Genomic DNA, 21,654 nt, shown 5'->3' with positions numbered 1-21,654 from the left:
CAATCCATAAAATAACACATTTCTCCATTTATTTGGGTTTTCTTTTATTCATTTTTTTAGGGTTTTATAATTTTTAGCATACAGACTAGTTCATATTTTGTTAGATTTATACCTAAGTATTTAATTTTTTTGGAGCTAACAGAATTTTTAAAAAATTTTTCATTGCCAGTATAAAGAAATATATTTCATTGTATCTTGCAATCTCATTAAACTCCTAGTTTAAGAGCTCTCCTTTTAATTCCTAGAGATTTTCTGCAAAGACAATCATGCTGTCTGAAAATATGCCTGGTTCTTTTATTTTATTTTTTTTCTTACCTTATTATTTTGGCTCGGACATCCATGTTGAGCGGTGAAACTGAATATCCTTGCCTTGTTTCCAGTTTCAAGAAAAAAACATTCAGTCTTTAACCATTAAATATGATATCAGCTAGATGTTTTGTAGATGCATTTTATCAGGTTAAGAAAGTTTCCTTCCATTCATAGTTTGTTAAAAGTCTTTCTCATAGGCAGATGTTGAGAATTTTGTCAAATACTATTTCTGCGACAATTGATAATGTCATATTTTTTCTTTAGATTGTTAATATGCTAGATTATATTGACTGATTTTTCAGTATTGAACCAATCTCATATTCCCAGTGTAATCTCTACTTGACTGTAGTGTATAATTGTTTTTATATACTACAAGATTCAATATTTTATTATTATTGAATTTATGGTCATGAAGCTTACTTGGCCTGTGGTGTTGTTTGTTTTGTTTTATTTTCTAGTGTTGTTTTTGTCTAGATTTGGTATCTAGGCAATGCTGGCTTCATAAATTGAATTGGGTGTGTTCTCTGCTCTTCTAATTTCTGGATGAGGCTGTGTAGAATTAGTGTTAATTCTTCTTTAAATATATGGTAGAGTTTTCCAGTGCAAGTCTTTGCACTTGGAGATTGCTTTTTTTGAAAATTTCAATTGCAAATTCAATTATTTTAATTGGTATATGATTATTTTAATCTTCTATTACATCCTCAGTGACTTTTGGTAGTGTTTTATTTCAAGGAATTGTCCTATTTAATCTAAGTTTTCAAAATTGTGTCAACAGAATTGTTCTTAGACTTCCCTTATTATCATTTTATTATCTCTGAGATTTGTAAGTGATAGCCCTTCTTTCATTCCTGATATTAGTAATTTATGATATATCTCTTTTTTCTTTGTCAGTTTTACTAAAGGTTTATAAATTTTATTAATACCAAAGAATCACTTTTTGTTTTTCTTTATTTTCTCTATTGTTTTCTGTTTTCAATCTTTACAATCTTTCCTCTTACTGTTATTATTTTCTTTTTTCTGCTTCCTTGGTTTATTTTACTACTATTTCTCTAGTTCTTTGTTTGTTTGTTTATAGAAAGAGAGAGAAAGGGAAAGACAAAAAACAGACAAGTTGGAAGGGTGGGAGATGAGAAGAATCAATTTTTCGTTGCAGCACCTTAGTTGTTCATTGATTGTTTTCTCATAAGTGTCTGGACCAGGAGGCTATAGCAGAGTGAATGACCCCTTGCTCAAGTCAGCGACCTTGGGCTTCAAGCCAGCAGCAGCCTTTGTGCCCAAGCCAACAACCATGGGGTCATGTCTATGATCCCATGCTCAAGCCAACGACTCAGCACTCAAGCTTGTGAGTCAGCGCTCAAGCCACTGACCTTGGTGTTCAAACCTGGGTCCTCAGCATCCTATACCAATGCTTTCTCCACTGCACCACATCTGGTCAGGCTTATTTCTCTAGTTTTTGTTTGTTTGTTTGTTTTTTAATGGAAGCTTAGGTTATTGATTAGAGACTTTTCTTCTTTTTTCAGACAAGCATTTAATACAATTGAGTTTTTATATTTTTGCAAAAAAACAAAAATCTGTGTGGTAGAAAAATACCCAGAACTGGAGTTAAAGTGCATCAGATTTCATTTGAATGAAAGTCAAAGTATTTTTGAATTAATAAATCTGTCACATCATTTGAAAGAGGGGAACAAAGTGATTCCAAATGTGAAAGTTTTAGATGATCCAATGCAGAATTAATCACAGAGTTATAACAGGAAAGAGTTGTCAGGGAGCAAAGAACAAAGCATCGTATGCAACAGAGTGAGAGGTTCTTTTGCAAGGATGTTTTCTACTAAAATCAACTCTGATAGCCCTACATATTATCTTCAGTCACATATGTTTCTACATTTAGGTCCCTTCTATTAAGAAATACCAATACTATGCCCTGTGCACTGTAGGAGTGTCCATGGTATGTTGTTTATAATATACTCAATTACACCCTATGGGATTCACAAAATAAGTATTAATAAATATTTCTGGTGTGTGTAAGACTACAAAAGAATTCTCTTAAGCCCCATATTTTAAAAAATTATAGTTCCCTTACAGGGAAACACAATACATACAAATGAGATCTGTATCAATAGTAATAGCAATCATTTATTTAAAACATACAATGTGCCACACAGTGTATGTGCTAATACTTTATGTACATTTCATCTCTACCTCCAACCTGTAAGCTACAGAGAACAGAGAGGATAGTTTTCTTCTCTTTATTTATTTCATTCTTGGGGGGGGGGGTGCTGAGTATATTTTCATAGAAAGAATATAGGTTTGTGAGTCAGAAACCAAGTTTAAAATCTCTGTTCTGTCATTTAAGATGACTCAAACCAGTTATTTTAACACTCTGAACTTGAGTTCTATTAATTGAAAAATGGTGTAAAGTTATTACCAAGATTGATATATTTAAAGAGCCACATATTAGCTATAGACTTTCAGCAAGTTACTGAACCTGAGTTTTGATATTACATATATTAAACAAGGGTTATCAGATAGATAGATAGATAGATAGATAGATAGATAGATAGATAGATAGATAGATAGATAGAGAAAGAAAGAAAGAAAGAGAGAGAGAGAAATATGGGCAGGTCATCTACCCCTTCATCACAGAACCTCTACTTCAGGCATCCTTCTCTCAATGACCGGTAACTCCTTCCATCCTCTCAATTGTTCAGATCAAACAACTTGGCATAGTTTTTGACGTTCCCTATAACTCACAATCTCTAAGAGTGAATCTCATTAGTTCTACCTTCAAACTCTAGTCAGACATTTTTCTCCCCAGCTATATCTCCTCCCTCATCATTGTGATGTAAGAGTCTGTCTTACAAACTTCTTTACTGGTTTTCTCCCCTCCACCCTGACCCTCCTACTCACAGTTCTCATCGCAGCTGCCAGAATGAGCCTTTTAAGTGTCACTCAGATCAAATTCTCCAACAGCCTCCCATCTCAGTCAGAGTAAAAGTCAGTCTTTACAATGGCTTACAAGGTTCCTCCACAGTCTGTCCTCCCCTGCCACTCCCCTACCCTTCTCAGGCTTTCACCAACACCTGCTCTGCTCCGCTCCAGGCCTACTAACCTCCACGCCGTTCTGGGAGCATTCTGTGTTCCCTCCCACCTCGAGGACCTTACACATTCTATTTCTTCTGCCTGGATTGTTCTTCCCCCAAAGAACCTCATTTTAAAATTCCAACAACCAACTCTCCACCCAGTATTCTCTGTTCCTTTGCCCTACCTATTTTCCTATATGTTACTTTTGTCACCATCTAACAGCATTCTATTGTACTTACTTTTGTTGTTGTTTTCTATTCCCCCAACACATATATACATACACACACACACACACACACACACACATACAGAGGAATGGGAATTCCATGAAAGCTAAGATTTTTGGCTCTTCTGTTCATTGTTGTACCCCCAAACCTAGAACAGTATCTAGCAGATAGTGTTCTCTCTCACCTTCTCTCTTGCTCACTCTCATCTTCTCTCTCTTCTCCTCTCCTCCACTCTCTTTTTCTTCCCTCCCATCTTCTTTCTCTGAAATATACATGTATACATATCATGGTAGTTTTTTCTGTTTTCATGGAATCCCAGAAAAAGCAGTACACAAAGCAAATCTTAGTCTCCCTAGCTTGTTAGAAACAAACTTCTTCACTGAAAAGACTGGATTAATGGTATAGTTAACATGTGTGTACTGGTACCCACTATGTGTCAGGTCCTACTTTATTTAAGATAATTAGGAAATAATCTGTGTCCTCAACTCACTGTCTAGTTTGAGAAGGAAATGAGTAAATATATAAAAAGTAAGAAAAAAGTACTCACAAAAAATATTTTACTTAGTGAAGAGGGAATTGTGAGAGGTTTAAAAATAGATCTGACATGGTCAAGACAAATCTGGCACAACAATCAATTAGAGAGAAGACGGATGGCACAGTATGGGTTTGGTGCAGAAGTTTCCTTATTTGATCGACCTAGGAGGTTGATCAAGATGATTCAAGTGTTCCTTTGACAATGAGTCATTCATAATTTCATAAATGCTTTTGCTTGTGCTTGTAGTTATGAAATGATCCTCATGCTACCATTCTTAATATTAGAAGATTCCATTCTAACCAGTATAAATTGTTATTCCAGGAAGTGGGTGTTTATAACACAGGTTTTCTTGTTCTCCAGTGGGCCTGGGTTACAGTGAACTCAACATTTACTAAATAAGAAACACATTCTAGAACCTTCCCTGATTTGCTGCCTGGGACTAAACAAGAGGTGCTTGGAGGCACATTCAGGGAAACTCAAAGAGCTAGATGGAGGAACAGGGAAGGTGAAGAGTAATAGCTAAAGTGTTCCTGTATTACGAAAGTGAAACTGCCCTTCTGAGTAAACATTTGGCAAACTGGCAGATGCATAACTCTAGCATGCAGAGCACTGAATACGCCAACAGCAACAGCAAACAGAAGCTTTGAGGACATACCTCAAATTTCCAAACCTTCTTTCATTAGTGTGAACTTTTGGAGTGCTGCTTCATGCCCTAGAATTTTAATTCTATATAAGGTTGAAGGTGAAAACTTTGGACATAAAGGAAACATCTGGAGGAGAAAATAAAACACTCTTTAAAGTCTTTTAAAGGAGCTCTTTGGGAAATGGTAGGAATAACAGCTCCTTGGGAACTTGGCGATAACTCTACAGTATCTGGTGATTTATTTCACAAACATTATCTCATCTAACCTTCACCTTATCCCTGAGAGGTGGGTACTACTATTTTCCTTATTTAATAAAATAGAAAACATGCCCAGAGAAATAAAGTGACTTTTCCAAGAGACAAAAACAGGATTAAATCCTGATCTTATCACTCCCAATCCTACACTTGTCTTTCTCTACTGGTTGTGATGAAATTTGTGGGGCAGAGGGAAGAGTTTGGAAAATTCTGGTCTAGAGTAGTGTTTTCTTGCCTTGATCATTCATTGAAATAACCTGGAGATATTTATAAACTCTGATGTCTGAATGCCAAGGCTGAAGATTCTGACTCAATCACTCTGGATTGTAATCTGGACTATAAAAATTTTTATGTTCTCCAGGTAATAATAATGTTTAATCAGAACTGAGGAAAACTATGGGAAAATTATTTTAAATTAAAGTTTCCCTGAGCTCCAATATAAGACTATTGAATTAGAGTCCCACTGTTGAGTTGGAGTAATTGTGTTAGTTTATAACCTGCCCAGGCTGTTCTAGTAAGTACTCAGATCTAGGGACCACTGGTCTACCATGTGACCTTTAGAGCTGCTCAAGCTGAGTAATACCTTGAACATCCAGGCACTAGTCCCTCCTCTGTCCTGTCCTTGTTTTCATAGGACACTGATTTATCTTCACAGAATCTCTGTATCTTTATCCTAAGCTAAACCTGTTGATATGTGTCCCATCAATTAACATAAAATGTTCAAAAGAAAAATTATAAATATCAAGTGTTTTAAAATTTTTAACTCCTCCTACACTTGTCATGCATATATTATTATTATTGAACCTCATTGGTGTTCCTGGTTTTTATCTCTGAAATTGACTGCCTTCTGAACGGGGCAACTCTGTAAGAGAAGAAGTCTGGTCTTCACATCATACTCTCTCTGTTTCCCTCTTCATAATTCACAAGGAAACAGCATATGGCTGAGAAGAAGGGTCACTAAGATTCTCTTTCCCATTAGAGTAAATAATACAGAGAGAAAGCTTGCCCCAGTGAGGGGAAATGGAAAGAGATGAGAATTGTATAGCCCCAACCACAGGCATTTGTTGGCAAAGATACAAATTCAACCAAAGGACTGAAACATTAGACAATATGCTTTCCCAGCACTCAAATTCAATTCAGAAACAAGATTGCCCATTACCAATAACATCCCATCCCATTGGGAGCATGCAGCTTCTTCATCCGGGCTATGGCAGGGCTTTCTGTGTCTAACTCTATAATGGGAATATTAAGAGTGATATGGGAGTTGGGAAGGGGGATACATAAGGAAACAGAACACATTTTACGGATGCTACTTAGCTCAGATCCAACTCTTAGCTTCCAAGAGATCACTAGTATTCAGATTTTTAGGGGAATGGCTTAAGGGGATAGACGGCATTGTAAGAGGTTTTAACCCTTTCAACCCTAGGAAAGACTTTGCAAATCACTAATGCCTGGGGTCCACCCCCAGAGATTCTGACATAATTGTTTCCAGATGTCATCATGTAATTTTTTTAAGCCTCCAGGGAGACTGCAGAGGGATAACAGAATAAAGGGGCCAAGTTTGTATCCCCAGGCCTTTACTTTATTTTGGGGGTTCATCTGTGGCCATTCTGACCTCAAGGAAGTATCCAGCCTCATTTCAAGTTCTAAGCTAAGTGTCTCAAGGGATGGGAGTAATTTGGTCCTGATTTTAAAAAGGACTCAACTAAATTTTGAGGGAAGGAGAACCAAAGTAAAGTGACCAAGAAAACACAAGAAATCAATAGGACAGGGATCAGGAATCTTTTTGGTTGAGAGAGCCATGAGCGCCACATATTTTAAAATGTAATTCTGTGAGAGCCATACAACAACCTGTGTATGTTAGGCATTATCCAATAAAAATGTGGTGTTGTCCCGGAGGACAGCTGTGATTGGCTCCAGCCACCCGCAACCATGAACATGAGCGGAAGGAAATGAATGGATTGTAATACATGAGAATGGTTTACATTTTTAACGTTATTATTTTTTTATTAAAAATTTGTCTGTGAGCCAGATGCAGCCATCAAAAGAGCCACATCTGGCTCACAAGCCATAGGTTCCCGACCTTTGCAATAGGGATATAACTGCAAATTTTTTACTATATTCTCACCTACAGCACTTGTCAGCAGGGTGATTCTTCTTTTTAAAAAAACCATCCTCATGTTATACAAATAGGTACTTGACACAGGGAATAAAATTTACTGTGGTACATCATACACATTCAAAATGTTCTTGCTTCAAAAAAGTGAGAAGATAAGAAGATAACTGCTCTAGAAAACAGATGATGCAAAAAGCAATCCTAATAGTAAGAAAAAAACCGGATACTTTTCTCATAAAATGTGAGCAGGAAACACTTCATGAAATTTGAGTTTATTTCTATGTCATTATGAACATGTATGTTCATTTAAATTTATCAATTAAATATTATAAGTTGACATATTACTATTTCACTCATTTCCAAAATTTATATACATATGATCTCCCAAATCTATTTTTTTATTTTCATGGAGAAAACGAGGGAATCACTTATGATCTAGCATAGATATAAAGCTTGATCCTCGCAGTATTTTTTCAAAACCTTAAATGTACTTGTAGGCATTGTGACTCCCTAAAGTGGGAAAAGAATATAACATGGTATATTTCCCATTCTTTTAAAAAAAATTATTAAGGTTATTGAGGTGGCACTGGTTAATAAAATTATATAGGTTTCCAGAGTTTAACTCTATCCTCATCCTTATTTGACCATGGAAACTTAATCCACAAGAGAAAAGAATTCGACAGAAAGCATATTGGGAGATACTGCTCTTGCCCCAGAGGATACAGCCAACCTCAGAAACACCTTCAGCAGCTTCCTTTCCTTGGATCTCCAAGCAGAACCCCTCTTGCCACCCACCACATTGATGCTATCTCCTGGTGAGCTAACACATCTCATCCAAGAGAAACTTGAACTTCGTTTTTCTCTGAATCTTGCCACATACTGGTTCACTGGTAAGGCATCATCTTAATCTCTCAAACGGAGAATGCTCTGATCATTTCCAAGCTCAATAGTATAATTATTCCTTAACCATAAAATATCCAGACCATCTACCCTCAAATCATACACTGAGTAATGAAGAGTCAAGTAGCATTTCCCACGTATGTGGTGATGTGTGACTATACAAAGATGGGTACTAATATGAATTGTTACTACATTGAATGGAGCATTGTTGGGCAGTGATACTGATGGTAAAATTAATAATAATAACTATCAGTGCTATTAATGACCATATATGGAGTATATACTATATGGTGGACTTTGTACTAAACTCTTTTTCCTTTTTAAATTTTTACCTATTGATTTTAGCAAGAAGGGAAAAGAGAGAGACAGATAGAGAGAGAGAGAGAAAGAGAGAGAGAAGCATCAATCTGTTCCTGTAAGTGCCCTGTTCCAGGATTGAACCAGCAACCTCTGTGTTCAAGGATGATGCTCTAAGCAACTGAGTCATCCAGCCAGGGCTGCACTAAGCTCTTAACATTTAATTCTCACTACAATGATCCCCACAAGATCAGTACTGTTATTGCTATTTAAAGCTAACAAAACTGGGGATTGAAGTCAAAATAATTTTCCCAGAATCACATAACTAGCAAGTGGCCAGGTCTAGCTACTAAGCCCTCTATGACACTACATTTCTCAGTCTCCAGTTTCCTAGCATTTATCCCAAGCTGTCTGAGGGCAAAAGCAGTCTAGCTTTACATTCCAGTTACACCTTGAACTCAGTGACTGGCTATTATACAGTAGCTCCAGCTTGTGGCAAGCTGAAGGAAATAAAATAAATTAGTAAAAGGCCTAGCTGATATTAACCCAGAGCGTCAAGAAGTCCAACAGTTGACCAGAAATATTTTTCAAAACAGTTTTAATTTTCATATTTTTTTGAAAGGTATTTGTTCTATGGTATGCAAGAACTCTTCTAGAAAGGAAGCCCTGGAAATTTTCCCTCCAAGGAGCCACTGTTAATATGATGGGAAAAAAACTTCCTGACCTAGGTTTGAATCTGAGCCACCACCATTGACTTTGGGAATGATACTTAAGAATGATCCTAAGATACTTACCCACTTATGGTCTAAATATGAGATAATTATATTTCCCTTATAGAATGTTATGAGATGTGAATCAAATATTATTTGTAAAGTCAGACACATAGTATTTGTCCAATAAATGACAGTCCCTGCCCCCCCAGAAAACAATAAGAAAGGGTCTTCTGTTTGGCTGCCTTGTTGGTGCTGGTATCATTTACAAGTTCCACTGAGGGTGATCACTCTGGGCTCAGAGTGGTGTTTGATTTTTAAGTGGCTCAAGTTTGGCAGAAGAAAAAAAAAAAGACTAAGAAATGGCTTTCAATCCCGGTTGGCACTTACTCTGGGCAGAGATGTTCCAGCCTTCCCGCCTGTGCAGAGGCAGACAAGGGCACTGCTGGCACTTTGGTGATGAGAGCTGCAGACTGCAGGACAGCCTCCGCGTATACTCGGTACAATTTTCAGTGTGTGTGTTGGTGGCTCCCCTGCCACCAGGAAATCTCTGCACACAGAGAATCCTTTAATTCGAAGAGCACTAATGTAGGCTATCTGTATACGTCCTCAATTAAAACCATATAGTGCCATGTGAGGTATTTGACGTAAAACATAATTAAAACTGAACTCTTTCTAAAATTATGACAGCAGGAACACTGAAATGTTATTTTATCTTTTTTCTTTTTTTGTAATTTTTTCGACGTGAATAGAGGGGGGTGAGGTGGGGGCAGATAGACTCTCGCATGCGCCCGACTGGGATCCACCCGGCACGCCCACCAGGGGGCGATGCTCTGCCCAATTGGGGTATCATTCTGTTGCAACCAGAGCCATTCTAGCGCCTGAGGCAGAGGCCACTGAGCCATCTCAGTGCCCGGGCTAACTTTGCTCCCATGGAGCCCTGGCTATGGGAGGGGAAGAGAGAGATAGAGAGAAAGGGGAGGAGGAAGGGTGGAGAAGCAGATGGGTGCTTTTCCTGTGTGCCTTGGCGGGGAATCAAACTGGGGTCTCCCACACATCGGGCCGACATTCTACCACTGAGCCAACCTGCCAGGGCTATTTTATCTTTATATTTGATTAAAATTAGTAATAAATTTTTGTTTTATTGGCATTTTTGCAGATTTATATTTAACATTTAAAGTATAACTAAATCTTTACTACTTTGCAGATGGAGGGGATATTTAAAAAAAAATAAAACAAAGGCCTGACCAGGAGGTGATGCAGTGGATAGAGCATCGGACTGGGGCCTGGAGGACCCCGATTTGAAACCTAAAGGTTGCTGGCTTGAGCAGAGGCTCATCAAGCTTGAGTGCGGACTCACCAACTTGAGCGCAGGGTTGATGGCTTGAGCATAGGGTTGATGGCTTGAGCGTGGGATTATAGACATGACCCCATGGTCGCTGGTTTGAGCCCAAAAGTCTCTGGCTTGAGCAAAGGGTCACTCGTTCTGCTGTAGCACCCCCCCACACACACCCCATCAAGGCACATATGAGAAAGCAATCAATGAACAACTAAGGAACCATAACTAAGAATTGATACTCTCATCTCTCTCCCTTCCTGTCTATCTGTCTTTATCTGTCACAAAAAAATAAAAATAAAAACAAATAAAACAAAGACAGTGGAGGAGTCTGTCAAAGTAGGGGGTGCGTGGTGGTTCTTTGTGGTGTAATTGTTTAGTGTGTTCAGCTGTTAACTGAAAAATTGGTGGTTCAAGCACAACTAGATTCCTCTTGCATTCTGAAGAGAAAAAGAAAGGAAAAAGTGGGGGGGTGTACTATAGTTTTGGAAAGATTAAGTATTTTAAAATGTAAATGCTGTAGACCAGAACACAGAGTGAGTTAAATATTTCATAAGTAGCTAGTACAGGTATGCTTAAAGCCTGACAATGCAACTTACTAGCCTTAGTTTACTTTTTGCTAAAATGTGGATAATTGTATAACTTAAACTGTGGATTAATATAAGGAGTAAATAAAGAGTCTAGCACGTAAAGAGCCTAGCAGGAGACCCCATGTGGAATAGACACTCAATAACTTTTAGTTCCCTTTGCTTTCTCCTGTGTGAAGATAGGCTTCACCTAGCAGACTGTAATTCCACAGAAATGGTTTATATATTCTTCAGAGGGAGGAAAAGCAGCTTTTAGCAGGCAGCTTTAAACCCTCAGTACATCAACCAAAAATAAAATAAATTAAAAGTCAGTGTGAAAATTGTAAACATAGACTTATTCGGTTATTTTTATACAGCTTGTAGAAAACACTTAAAATGTATAAATGAAAAAGAAGAAGGTGAGGAGCTGTCACAACTCACACAATAATTCTGTGGCTTAGAAGATTTATGCTCATCTTCACACTTTGGTTTATCCACCTTCCTAATGCAAATAAAAGAGAGAAAATAAAGAACACATTAAAATGTTCAGAGCTCTTCCCCCTCAAAATGCATTATTATGACATAAAAGCAGCTATTTGTAAAACAATGCTTGAATTCCTGTTACTATATAATTAGAATGAATCAACATTCTCTTGCCCTCCATTTATTGAAAATCAAGAGGAAATTATGTTTTGAGTGGTGGCCATTTGGATGGAAATACCTGATCATCAAAGGACTTACAGTGTTGCCCGTTATTTCACAACACTGGCAGCCAAATTCAACCTATAACCCAATGAAAGGAATATAAATAAGATACATACTAATTTGATGAACTATCCAACAAGATTTTTCTTACCTTGATTCATTTCTAGTCAATCTCTTGGGGCTTTGAAATGGTCCTCAACTTACCAGAACCAACAGGACTCCCATATTTGAAACACAAGGAAAGCTATACCAGGTATCTAGCTAACAAAGTGCAGTAGCAAATGGTTGTAATAGTCTACATTTGTATAATAAATCACCTCCAGCCTTATCATCTTTTATTCTCCATTGACTCTGTGGCGTATGGCGAGGCAAGTGTGTCTTACTATCCTCATTTCACTCATGAGGAAATTGAGACTCAGCAAGATCATACAACAGCTTGTAAAACCAGAAAGAGTACGTGGGGCGAGGTGGGAAAGGGTAAGGGGTGACTTCCTCTCAAAGGGAGGGAGATGATGGATGAGAATGATATTGGAATGGCATCAATTCTCCATGAAGATGGGGCTGTGGGTAATAAAAGCAAGTTTTGACTAGATTGGGGTGTGACATACGGCAGCAGGGACACTGCTTGCAGGCCATCTTACATGAGTTCCTGGGTACAGCCCGGGATGTCTTACCATTAGTTAAAAGAATTCAAGCAATGTGGTTCATTGTCTGGACACCATATAAATTTTTCTTTTTATTTAAATGTTTTGGTGTGAAACTGGTTAATAAAATTATATAGGTTTCAAGTGTTCATTTCTATGATCCATCATCTGTATATTGCATTGTGTGCCCACCACCCAAAGTCAAATCCTCTGGCATCACCATATACTTGACCCCCTTTACCCTATACTAAAACCCACCCCTCTTCCCTCTGGTAACTGCCATACTGTTTTCTGTACCTCTGAGTTTATTATTTTTGTTTGTTCATTTGTTGCTTTCAGTTTTATATCCCACATATGCATGAAATCATATGGTTCTTGACTTTTACTGTTTGTCTTGTTTCTGTAGTGTAGTGGTTATTACATTTGCCTCACATCACATAAATTTTAAGTTCATCTTGGATGTACAAATACCACCTTGGGTTATTTGGACGAATAGAAAAGCAGATTACCAAAAGCTTAAGAAAAAATAAACTTAAATGGGCTCTTTCTTACCCCACCCATAGAGATCGTTGGTTAAAAAGACTTACCCTATTGTGTTAGGTAATGTGGATGAAAAAGGGGTCACATACTAACCCTGACAACATCAGGGGAGGCCTTCATGGGGGGTCTTACAAACTAAGAGGCTTAAAGTAACCACATAGGATGGTCTGGAATTAAACTTCCTAATAAAAGTGGCAGGTAGGCATGACCCAGGTAGGTACCAGTATCTCCCTTGCCAAAGGTCAATCTTTACCTTAACTGAGCCTATTATCTTTTTGAATCTACAGTAACATCCCTTTGGAATGTCAGTATAATTTCCTTTTGCCAGACCCCTCAGGGCACAACCTCCCACCAGAGCAGAAGACCACTGAGTCTTTCATTGTTTATTGTTATTTTTTATTTTTATTTATTTTATTTTTTTTGTATTTTTCTGAAGCTGGAAACGGGGAGAGACAGTCAGACAGACTCCCGCATGCACTCGACCGGGATCCACCCGGCACGCCCACCAGGGGTGACGCTCTGCCCACCAGGGGGCGATGCTCTGCCCCTCTGGGGCATTGCTTTGCCGTGACCAGAGCCACTCTAGCACCTGGGGAAGAGGCCAAGGAGCCATCCCCAGCACCCGGGCCATCTTTGCTCCAATGGAGCCTCGGCTGCGGGAGGGGAAGAGAGAGACAGAGAGGAAGGAGGGGGTGGGGGGTGGAGAAGCAAATGGGCGCTTCTCCTATGTGCCCTGGCTGGGAATCGAACCCGGGTCCCCCGCACGCCAGGCCAACGCTCTACCGCTGAGCCAACCGGCCAGGGCCTGTTTATTGTTATTATGTTAATATTCAACTATTAACTATCCTATGCCCACCAATGTAAGAGACATGTGTCTATTTGTTTTAGTTTTATTCAATCCCAGAGACGCCCCAACCACCCTCCACGACCCCCTTTGTTTTCTCCCACTTTCCTGATTTGTCACCCCAATGAATTCCATGTAAGCCCCTTCCATCTTCCCCGTTTGATTCTGATGCATAAAGTTAGTACTAAAACTGCCATTTTACAGAGCATTTTCTCATCCGTCAACATTTTGCTTCCTGGGAATTGTCCTCAGTTCAGCTCAAATAAACTCATAAAATTCTTACAGGTTTTTTGGACATTTCTTACCACAACAATAGTAAAAAAGAAGGAAAAAACAAAGTAGAGCAACCCAAAGCCAAAATCAACCACCTTTGTGAATCTGAGCCATGGTCCCTTTGCCTAAAGGGGCTGAGGGAAGAACCAAGTTTCCACTCCTTTATATAGAAATACATAAAAACAACTGTTGAGAGAAAAAAGAAAATCTTTTCTTCTTCTCCCCTCTCCAGAAGAAAACATGACCAAAAAAACAACGAAATGGTGCCACTCCAAACTCCCATAATCTACTTAGAAAGCAAAAATGGCATGCTTTAAAAAAGAGAGAGAGAGAGAGAGAGAGAGAGGAGAGAGAGAAAGGAAGAAAGAAAGAAAGAAAAAATGAGAGAGAAAGGAAGAAAGAAAGAAAGAAAGAGAGAGAGAGAGAGAAAGAAAGAAAGAAAGAAAGAAAGAAAGAAAGAAAGAAAGAAAGAAAGAAAGAAAGAAAGACAGCCAGCCTGGCCAGGCAGCAGTGGCACAGTAGATAAAGCATTGGCCTGAGACCCAGAGGACCCAAGTTCAAAACCTCAAGGTCACTGGCTTGAGTGTGGGCTTATTAGGCTTGACTGTGGGCTCAACAGTTTGAGCATGGGGTTGCTGACTTGAGCATGGGATCATAGACATGACCCTATGGTCACTGGCTTGAGCTCAAAGGTCGCTGGCTTGAGCCCAAGGTCGCTGGCTTGAACAAGGGGTCAGTTGCTCTGCTGGAGCCTCCTGGTAAAGGCACATATGAGAAAGCAATCAATTAAGAAGGAATCAACGAACAACTAAGGAGCCACAATGATGAATTGATGCTTCTCATCTCTCTCCCTTCCTGTCTGTCTGTCCCTATCTATCCCTCTCTCTTAAAAAAAAAAGTGTACATGTTTCAGATCCAAAACAAAGGAGGGTGTCTCCAACCTTGTGTCTAATGTGATTACATAGAGTAATTAACAACAAATCTTTCCCCAGCCCTGTTGGCTCTGGTCAGATGCCAAGGATGAGTGTGCAGTAGATCGTCAATTATAGGTGTAAATCCCTAATCTAAAGGCATTGAAACTTCTGGGTGATGAATGATGGGTTTCAAATGATTGTAGAACTTGAAGGAAAAAAATAAGGTTTTTTGAGACTGAATCCAGCCAGACAACTGGGTTGATTTCTTAGTGTCAAATGTCATCCCTCTGGTCTGCAGACCTCTTTGGGACAGAATCAAACTCAAGTCCAGTATATGCAGTAAAATACAGACCCAGCCCAGCACTGAACTATCTGCCAGTCTAAGATTAAACCTGAGGACATTTCTCCCAGTCAGAAGAGGAGGACCAGAAAGCTTGAATTCAGCCACCGTTCCAGGACTTGTAGCATTCAAATCAGCAGAGAGAATTTTGATGCCTGATGCTAAATTCCTGTAGGCTGGGTTTGTACAAGGCCAAACAGAAACTCTCCTTAATGAAGGATTTGGATGCTGGATTATGGTCCTGTGGTGATCAAACCGTTTCAGTCATTCCCACACAGAGGAATCACATCACCATCCATGGCAGCAGGCCAGCCCCAGGCCAAATTAAAAACTAGACCTAATCTGTACTTGGCTCGCACAAAGCTGCGTGACTCTCTACCTGCCTCCCCTCTTTAAACAGGCTCCACCTTCCCTGCCTTCTCCTCACTTTCCACACCAGCAAGGCTCAATCAAACCCTCCTTACTGCCTCAGGCTATCCAAGATCCCTCTCAGTAAACCGGTTACCTGAAGTGAGATCTTGCCCCACCCAACAAACACTGAGTCTTAATTACAGGAGAGACAAAATGTGACACACAAGAAAGGAAAATACATGAAAATTCTGCTCCTGAACCTTGGTGACAAGAGCCTTATAATTCACTCAACAGCGTGTACTGTGTGTGTCTTCTACTGTGAGCAAGGCACCGCGCTGAGCGCATTGGAGGATACAGAGATTAGGAATACTATGTTTTCTCCCCTACAGAAATCCCTGGAAATCAAGAAAAGATTAAAGAGGTCAGAGAGGTAGAGGTGTAAAATGTAAAAGCTTCTAACTGCTGTCTCTGCTTCTGCTTCTGTCCCTTGTAATAATAATAACTAATAACTGATATGGTATGATATGGTTTATGGCAGGGGTCTCAAACTCAACTCAGCATGTGGGCTGCAGAGCAAGATCACAGCCATTTGGCGCGCACACTAGGTCTACAAAAGGCAACTGTTATGCAACACTTTTCTCACTGCAGTTGAAAACAAAAAAAAATCAGTACAACATTGTTCGGCAGGCCGCATGCGGCCCGCAGGCCGTGAGTTTGAGACCCCTGGTTTATGGTATGCTATGATATAATTCTATTTAGCACTCAGGAGCCAGAATTTTATTTGTAAAACATAAACCAGTCCATGCCACTTCTAGTTTAAAACCTCCCTAAGGCTTCACATTGCACACAAAAATTAGGGGATCAAGGAACGTACAGATACTCCAGGACTTTCAGCCTTTTTGTACAGTGCATTTTCACCAATGAAATAAAAGTTGGTTTTGCATCTCATTTGCATAATCAAACAACTTTCTTTGACTTGTCATTTGCTTTTCTGATGTCCTTGTGTAATAAGAAATTCAAATGCTTTTTTTTATCATTTCATATTTATTTTGAAATATCCCCTAATTTTTGCGAGCCGTGTAAAGCAGTAGCCAAACTTCCTCATCATGGAAGCCAAACTTCCTCCTTGGGCTGCCACCTGTCTCTCTTTCCATCTTACTTACTTCAGATGCATTGGCTGCTTTCCCTTTTTCAGACATTTGTTGCCTCGGGGCTTTTATCTTCAGGGTCTCCTCTGACTGAAGTGCTTTCCTTCCAGATCTGTGCTTGGCTGGCTTCACTTCTTCATTCAGGACTCAGTTTAAATGCCCCCTCTTCAGAGACACTCTTACTGTCTTGGCTATCAAAGGAGCGCCTTCCCGGTCACTTCACAGCTATGTTCTCTTCTTCATGACACGTCACTATCCGAAACTATCTTCATCTTTTTATTTGCCTAATAGAAAACTCACACTCAACAAATCCAAAGTTGAGATACTGATTTGCCTTCTACACACCTGCTCGGTCGTCAGTCTTTCTCGTCTCACAGACAAACCCATCCGTCCATGGGGCTCAGATCAGAAACCCAGAAGTCATCCTGGACTCCTTTCTGGCTCAACCATCCATCTGGAAATCCTATTCATTCTCCCTTCAAAATAAAACCACTTGATATATTTCTTATAATAAACTCCCCCACTATCTGCCTCTTTTCACCTGCCTTAGCCTCCTTCCTGGTCTCTCTGCTTCCTCCTTGCTCCCACCTTTTTTCAACACAGCAGCCAGAATGACCTTTTAAAAGTAAGTTATTTTCCTCCCCAAACTTACCAGTGATTACTCATTTCACTGAGTAAAATCCCATGTCTAGCACTGTGCTGTCCAATATGGTAGCCACTAACCACATGTGGCTAATGAGCACTTACAACATGGCTAGTCCACATTGAGATGTGCTCTAAGTGTAAAATGCATACCAGATTTAAAGACAGTACGATAAAAAAGGAAAACATTAATTTTATATTGATTAAATACTGAAATGTTAAATATTTGAATATCTTGTGTTAAATAAAGTATATCATTCAAAATAATCAACAGGTAGTGTTTTCTTTTTGTTTTTTTGTTGTTTTTTTTACTTTTTAAAAATGTGGCTACTTGAAAATTCAAAATTACATTCATGTTTTTATATTCATGGCTCACATTATATTTCTATGGGATGGCGCTGATATAGACAGTATGTAGTTATAAGATTAGCTGAGACCATGTAACGAGTGAGAATATACAGAGAATAAAAGTCTAAGGATGGAATCCTGGGGCCCCTGAAAAATTAAGGGGTAAGAAAGAGAAATGTAAAGATAACCATTAGCCTGACCAAGTGGTGGTGCAGTGGATAGAGCATCGAACTGGGATGCAGAAAACCCAGGTTCGAAACTCGAGGTCACCAGCTTGAACATGGGCTCATCTGGTTTGAGCAAAGCTCACCAGCTTGGACCCAAGGTCACTGGCTTGAGCAAGGGGTTACTCAGTCTGATGTAGCCCCCCCCCATCAAGGCACTTATGAGAAAGCAATCAATGAACAACTAAGGTGCCACAATGAAGAATGCTTCTCATCTCTCTCCGTTTCTGTCTGTCTGTCCCTATCTGTCCCTCTCTCTGTCTCTGTCACAAAAAATAAAAAAAAGATAAAGAATCATTAAAAAAGACTTAGAAAATGTTCATTAAGGTTAAAGAAGAATTGAGAGGTCAGATGAAGCCAAATGAAGAAAATGTTCTGAAGAGGGAGTGATCAATTGTTTCAAGTAAGATAAATACTGAGAATGGACAATTAGCTTTGACAACATGAACGTCTTTGGAGATATTGAGAAGGGCTATTGGGGTGGAATGGTACAGATAAGAGTCTAATTATGGTAGTCGAAAAGAGAGTATGGGAAGCAGAAATGGAGACTAGAAGTATGGACAACTCTTTGAAGTAGGTTTTCTATACAGAAGATAAGAGAAATGGGACAGTAGTTGGAAGGAAGCATGGACTCAAAAGTAACTATTTTAATATAATAACTACAGCACATTTATATGCTGATGAAAATAAATTGATAACACAAAAGAGAGAGTCTCTCTAAAACTGCTAGAGAAATCTCCTTGAGTAGATGTGAGGTCCTGGGGCCTAGTGCAGAAGAAGAAAGGTGTGCCTCAGATAGGACCATGGACAGTCATTCAGGGTAGCAGGATGGACGATGAAACATGGGCATAGAGGCAAGTGGATTGGTAGAAGTCATAGCAGCAAATGGAAGGTCTCTTCAGATTGCTTTCATTTTTTCACTAAAAAAGGAATCATAGTCATCAGCTGAGTGATAAAGAAAGAAAAAATGTTGAAAGTTTGAGGAGAAAGAAGTTTTAAAATCTTGTTCATGAAGAAGAGTGAATAGACTAAGAAAATCAGTTAGAATTGCTGGATCCGAGATGACGTCAGAGTAATGGCGGGGTAGGAAGCGATACTGATAAATCTCCCCCAAAACTCAACAAGATCTTCAACCAGAAACAGAAAAACCTATACTTGGAGCTTCCAGATGCTTCGCAATACACCCAAAGGTATGATTGAGTGAAAAATTGGCTAAATATATAACCAAACCCCGAAGGAAATAGGGAGTAAGAAGTGCTCCACCTTCCTCACTAACCTAAACAGGGCGGCTTTCTCTGGTAACTGTGAATATAGAAACTGAGGCGGGCAAAGGGGGTGAATAGATCCAGGCCGCGACAAAAACGGCCGAACCAGGCTGTGGCATGGAGATCCAAGCTGAGGAAAATCTGATCCTGTGGCAACCCGGGCAATACAAGCTAACACTAGCGCCAAACCCAAACAAAGAAAGACAAGCGGAGCGGCCATTTTACCCGTTCTCCTGGTCAGTGCGCAGTTAGTGGGCGAGAATTTCTTCCTGGGCCCCGAGAGTGGGTGCCCGTGTTGCCCCATGGAGAGGCAGGGTCAGAGGCCTTTCTGTGGGCTGAGGGCAGAGTCTCTGGGCAGCCCCAGCACCCTGGGAAAGCCACGCACTGGAGGGAGTGAGAACTAATTCCAACGGTGGAGATTTTCCGTGCTGGAGGCTGTTTCACTCAGAGGGAAACGCGGCCGGCCTCATATCCTGGTTTGTGCGCGCAGATAAGGAGTGAGCGATTCCTCCGAGTGCCTCGGCAGTGCGCACCCGTGTTATCGCACAGAGGGGCAGAGTCAGGGGCCTTTGTGTGGGCCAAAGCGGAATCTCGGGCCGCCCCAGCGCCTTGCAAAAGCCGCGCACAGGGACGGAGCGAGACTCAATTCCAACACTGCAACTTTTCCCTGCGGTTGGGGGTTTCACTCAGAGCGTGAGACTGCTGGCCGGATATCCTGGTTGCAGACAGTGAGTGAGAGTTTCCTCCAAGCGCCCCGGAAGTGGGCGCCCGCTTGTGTTACCGGACAGAGTGGCAGAGCCAGAGGTCTTTGAGTGGGCGGAAAGCCCGCCTGATTATGCTAGCAGCTCTGACTGACTGAGCCTTACCCAGAGCCCTGTGCTGAGTGGAAATAAAGTGGGGAGTTGCCAGCTCTTTGAACCTCTTACTATCCAGGCAGAGGCAGCAGCAACCCCATAGCTGGATTATCAGGCTACTAATTGAGGAAGGAAAGACTAGGAGAAAGGCTCCAGGAACACGGACTCTCTCACTGTCGGAGCCTATAAATGCTAATGAGCTTCGACTGCCAACGAGACTAAAGCACAATACATGACATTGCCATAGAGACTTATCAACTGCAAACCTCTACCTGAGCGTGCCAAAGGGGCAGAACCCGGGGTACAGAGTCACCGACCAGGAAGAGGGAGAGAAAAGAAAAAGCAAGAAGATAACCTCTCAAAATCAAGAATAATCTGCAGACTTTATAACCTATCCCATTTTATTATATTTGTTTGTTTGTTTCTCTTATCTTCATTCTTGATACGTTTTTTTCCTCCTCCAATTTGGCTGATTAACTCTCTACCGGTCTTACTCTCTCCTCTCCTTGAACTACACTACCCATAAGTGTTACATCTCCCATTATCTTTTCTCTTCTCTTCCTTTCTCTCTATGAGGGTTGCACTCCAAAACCCTTAACTCTCTCTCTCTCTCTCTCTCTCTCTCCTTTCTTTTTTCTTCTTTTAGTGGTTCCCTCTTTTCTTCTCTCTCTCTCTTTCTTTTCTCCCTCTATATTAGTTTCTTCCTTTCTCCTTTACATCTCCTCTCATTCAAACCTCAATAACAAACAAATTATCGTATCTGGGACTCAAACTTATGTTTGTGGCATTTTGAGGGGTTTTTACTTCACCTTTTTAACTCACTAGCAGTGCTCCCATCCCTGGCTCTCCATATTATCTAGTTCTTGTTCCACTAAATACAATAGTAATTTTTTAATTTGTCCCCCCATTTTTCCATTTTCCTCTTATTCCTCTCATCATAACTCTTAGACAACCAACACCTAAAAGCAAATCATTTTATTCTTGAGCCAAATTTTTTCCTTATTTGCTTTTTGTGGGTCCATACGCTCTTTTTTTTTCTTTTTTCTTTTTTTTTTTTTTTTTTTTTTTTTTTTTTTTTTTTTTTTGCCCCTTTAATACTTTTCCCCAATTCAGGCCCTCCATCACAGGCATTGTATGTTATAATTCACAGTACACCACAAGATTTTCTCAAGAAAGAGGGGAGAGGAGAGGAGAGGAAAAAAGGAGGGGGGGAATAATTTCCTTTTTTAAAAAATTTTTATTTTATTTTATTTTTCTTTATTTCATTATTAATTTTTTTAAAAAAAAACAACTCTTTTCAATTTTTTATTTTTTTATTATTTTTTAACTTGTTATATTTTATTAAATCTCATTAATACTATCAACAAAACCACCCTCAGATGCCATTAAGAAAGAGAAAATCGAATATCATGGATAAAAAAGAAAGAGAGGTAACACAGCTAGATGAGGAAAAATATATGGAGAAAAAATTTAATATATTGGAAACCTTGGAGCTAAATGACAGAGAATTCAAGATACAAATCCTAAAAATCCTCCAAGATATACAAGAAAACACAGAAAGGCAATTTAGGGAGCTCAGAAAACAAC

The sequence above is a fragment of the Saccopteryx bilineata genome, chromosome 1 (assembly GCF_036850765.1).
Source record: "Saccopteryx bilineata isolate mSacBil1 chromosome 1, mSacBil1_pri_phased_curated, whole genome shotgun sequence".
In the NCBI taxonomy this organism is placed as follows: Eukaryota; Metazoa; Chordata; class Mammalia; order Chiroptera; family Emballonuridae; genus Saccopteryx; species Saccopteryx bilineata.
The sequence above is the reverse complement of the archived record's forward strand: the minus strand, read 5'-3'. Positions refer to the sequence as shown.